This window comes from Bos indicus, chromosome 23 (assembly GCF_029378745.1).
Source record: "Bos indicus isolate NIAB-ARS_2022 breed Sahiwal x Tharparkar chromosome 23, NIAB-ARS_B.indTharparkar_mat_pri_1.0, whole genome shotgun sequence".
NCBI lineage: Eukaryota > Metazoa > Chordata > Mammalia > Artiodactyla > Bovidae > Bos > Bos indicus.
The window spans coordinates 19,430,065-19,434,232 of record NC_091782.1 but is presented as its reverse complement, the minus strand read 5'-3'; positions in this window follow the sequence as shown (position 1 = coordinate 19,434,232).

Here is a 4,168-nt window from a genome sequence, read left to right as displayed (position 1 = left end):
AGGCCACTCTAGAGCCCAGGGATGAATGAGCTAGCTAGACTGCATGCCATCATAGTTGTGTCAGCCACTGGCCCTCCTCACTCATGTCCCCACCTTGCACACATGTATCACAGTATTGCTGTGTACACACCTCGTGGGCAGCCTTGGGCTCAGGAGAGGGCCACCTGCCCCCAGCTCCAGGAGATGAAGTAGGATTAGTCTGAACCGGGAGTAGCAATCCAGGGCCCTTTGACACTGACTGGATTTAAGGTGACATTTAACCCACTTCTTCTGACCAACTAGACAAAAGGAGAGATCTGTGGAAGTTTCTGGGAAAGATTCTCTTCCATGATAAAAAAAAATGGTGACCCTGAATGTAGATGGGTGTATGAGGGTGACATGCTCGTCTCTGCAGCAGCCAGTATAGTGAAAAACTAGTGACCGTAGAGAGAAAACTTTCCTACTTGTGTGGAACTACCAAAGACGTGACTTTGGGATTTTGGGGAGAAGGTGTTGGGAATAAGTTGTGCTGTCTCTGAGGACCTGTCTGGTTATCATTGTCTAACTACATGATTTTTACTTGGGATCCCAAGTCAGGTTAGAATGGTTCAAAACCCAGCTTTGAGTTGGACTACACCGCCTAGGTGGGAACCAAAGTCATGTTTGAGAGTCTAGTGGTAGGTGTTTCCCAGCTCGAGATGGGTCCTTTCCACTGACACTTCCATTTCCATCACCTTCCCCACAACCTTGGATGAATCATAAGGTATGGTAGATTTTCATTGTCCCAATTGTTGATGGGATTTCCCAGTTGGCTCAGTGGTGAAGAATCCACCCACTAAGCAAGAGACCTGGTTTTGATCCCTGGTTGGGAAGATCCCCTGGAGAAGGAAATGTCAACCCACTCCAGTATTTTTGCCTGGGAATTCCTCTGGACAGAGGAGCCTGGTAGGCTACATAGTCCATGGGGTCGCAAAAGAATTGGACACATCTTAGCAACCAAACGACTGTTGATGTTTAGAGGGTTCCTCCAAGCCTCACAAATATTTTATTCATCTAAGCCCATGTATCAATATCTATTGACTCTTAAGGAGCCTCTGAGATTAACTGAAGTCTCACTCTCATTCATCTTGCCTTCTCTATCTGAAACCCATCTACCCCTCTTCATCCCCTATTTACTGCTACAGTTTGTATCCTGGAAGAACACTTAATTCCAGTCTGAGCCTAAATTACACCAACAATTATACATCATAAAGAGAGATTCACCAGCCTTTGAATTTCCTGCCTGGAAAATTTAACAGTCCATCCATATGACCCCTACCCCCATCACAACCAGCTCAGCCCAGAGCTAGTTCATTCACATTAAAAGAATATACACTCTGGCAATTTAGAAGGTGTCGATGATGTCTTCTTAGAGACCATATTCACACACATATATTTGTGTGTATTCACATGCACAGCATGGGATCTTCAAAGCCAGACAGGAGAAAGGGGGCTGTTGAGCTGCCAACAAGTTAAATTACAATTTAAAGGGACGATCCCTCACTAGACAGATGAGAAGCTAAATCCCAAGAAGGCAAAGGTCTTGGCCAACATCCCAAAGCTCCATGCTTAAAATAAGTGAAAACAAGTGAGTTAATAGTGGTGTTAAGGATGCTGGTTTCCTGTGTAGTAAAGTGGTAGGAATGACTTTGTACATTATCCAAGGTCAAGCCTGGCTGATGTGGCAGAATTTCACAGAGCACCATTGACACCTCTTGGGTGACTCCCTGGAATGCCCCTTCAGAGGTGGGCACAGCCAGACATTTCAAGGCGAACCCCAAAGGTCATGGCTCCATTACAGGATCTGCCCACTGATCACAGTCATGGAAGGATGCATGACCCAAAGTGGATCAGAGACAATCTGCTTCCCCAAAATTTGAACCTGTATCAGCACACACTGGCCAGAAATCTTTGAGGCTGGGTGGTCTTAATGGGAGCCTACCAAAGAGAAGATCCAGGAACTCCAGCTGCTGAGCCATTGAAGGCAGCCAGGTTTCATTCCAGATCTTAATTGTTCAAGTCTTCCCTTGACTTGTGAGGTACCCCATAGTCCCTCTAAACAATTATCATTCTTCTTTGCTTAAGCTAGTCAAAGGGAGTGTCTGTAGCATGCAACCAAAACATCAAAAAAGCTTAACTAACAGAATGACAAGCTTAGTGCTCCATGGGTGCCCCAGTTTGCTGTTCCATGGACAGAGCATCTGAGAGTTCCATGGAGCTGAATTAAATAGAGTCATATGGCTTTAAATCCCCCAGAGCTGTTTACTGGGGCAAAATTAATTAATTATGGAAGGAATGATGCTAAAGCTGAAGCTCCAGTACTTTGGCCACCTCATGCAAAGAGTTGACTCATTGGAAAAGACTCTGATGCTGGGAGGGATTGGGGGCAGGAGGAGAAGGGGACGGCAGAGGATGAGATGGCTGGATGGCATTGCTGACTCGATGGACATGAGTCTGAGTGAACTCCGGGAGTTGGTGATGGACAGGGAGGCCTGGCGTGCTGCGATTCATGGGGTCGCAAAGAGTCATACACGACTGAGCGACTGATCTGATCTGATCTGATCTGATATGGCTTTAAATCCCCCAGAGCTGTTTACTGGGGCAAAATTAATTAATTAAATGAATAAGGCTATAAAGCATCACCAACTCAAGGTTTTAAAGAACAGCGTTGGGTTTCATTGAGAATATTTAACACTGTACGTAAACAGTGTCCCAGATGGAGGACATTTTTGTCTAGACAATGATTAAGCTCAGAAGGCAGACACTGGGGAATGGGTCACTCATTCAGAGACCTCGGGCCAAATGTCTGGACTCCAAATCTGGGGTTCTATCCCTGTCCCAAGCGCTGCAGACCCACGAGGTAGGAGATTGGATCTTTGATCTTTATTCCATCACAAACTCGCCCTCTAGCCAGAAATAAGCCATTCTGTCTCTCTGGAAACAATTTCCTCCTCTGTAAAATGGGAGTGTAGAGATAAATTACTTCTAAATTCCCTCTAACTACAAAATCCTCCAATTCTACTAAACCAGTCATTAGAAATCTGTTTATTCATTTTTAGGTACTGATTCCAAAAGTGGCCCTTCTGAAGCTCATTGAATGGGTTATGTCTCAAAACAGATCATTGGTTTTTTAAAATATTTATATATTTGGCTGTGCCAGGTCTTCGTTGTGGCATACAGGATCTTTTAGCTGTGGCATGTGAGATCTAGTTTCCTGACCAGGGATCAAACCTGGGTCTGCTGCACTGGGAGCTTGGAGTCTTAGCCAATGAACCACCAGGGAAGACCCCACCCTCACTCTTGGTAAATTCCTATAGGTGAGTCTCAACACTCTCAGCTGAAATGGGAAGAAAACAGAAAAGGGACTTTTTCTGCATTATATCCAGAGGATAAAAGAGGGTGGTCTGCAGTGTGATTCAGAGTGCAGAGATCTGGAGAAACCCAAAAGGAAGGGACAGGGACAGTCTCCTCCTTTGCCCTCAGAGAGCGGGGTGACTTTTTGGAGGCCAGTTTCCTCACCACCTCAAGCTGCTTGTGCTAGTTTTATGAAAGAAAGAATATCATCCCAGACAGAGTGTGGCCCCAACACCCAGCAAGAGGAATTCTGGAAGGTTCTATTGCTATGTGCACACCACAAAGAAGACTCCACCGGGACACAGAGCGGGCATCTCCTTCACTCGCATGCTAGGTCTCCTGCTCACACTCACCCAAACCTGAAAGGCTAGAGCCCTGGCTCTTGGTACCTTTGCACTGAGAGAAACAAGCCTGCCACCATGAGGCAGACGTGACAGAGGGCAGGGCACTCCCTGCTTCTTAGCACAGGAAAGAGCCGGGGTTTGACTCCCACCTTCCTAAGGAACAAATGTTGACCGAGCACACACAGTGAGAACATGCTGTGCTTTTGGGTCTCCTGGGGTCATGTCTCATGGTGGAGACAGAATGGGATGATGCAGCTGGCAGGCAACCAGGGAATGGAAGCTGTCTCCACATTCAGCACCCAGCAGGGTGATGTCCCATTACTCAGACAAGGGGAGCTATACCTGGACACATTTTCTTCTTCTGAGGTGGGCGTCCTGGTCACCTGGCCCTTGGGGACAGGAGTCAGCCTGACCAGATACAGCTTCAAAGGGCATTTCCGGCAGGGGCAGCC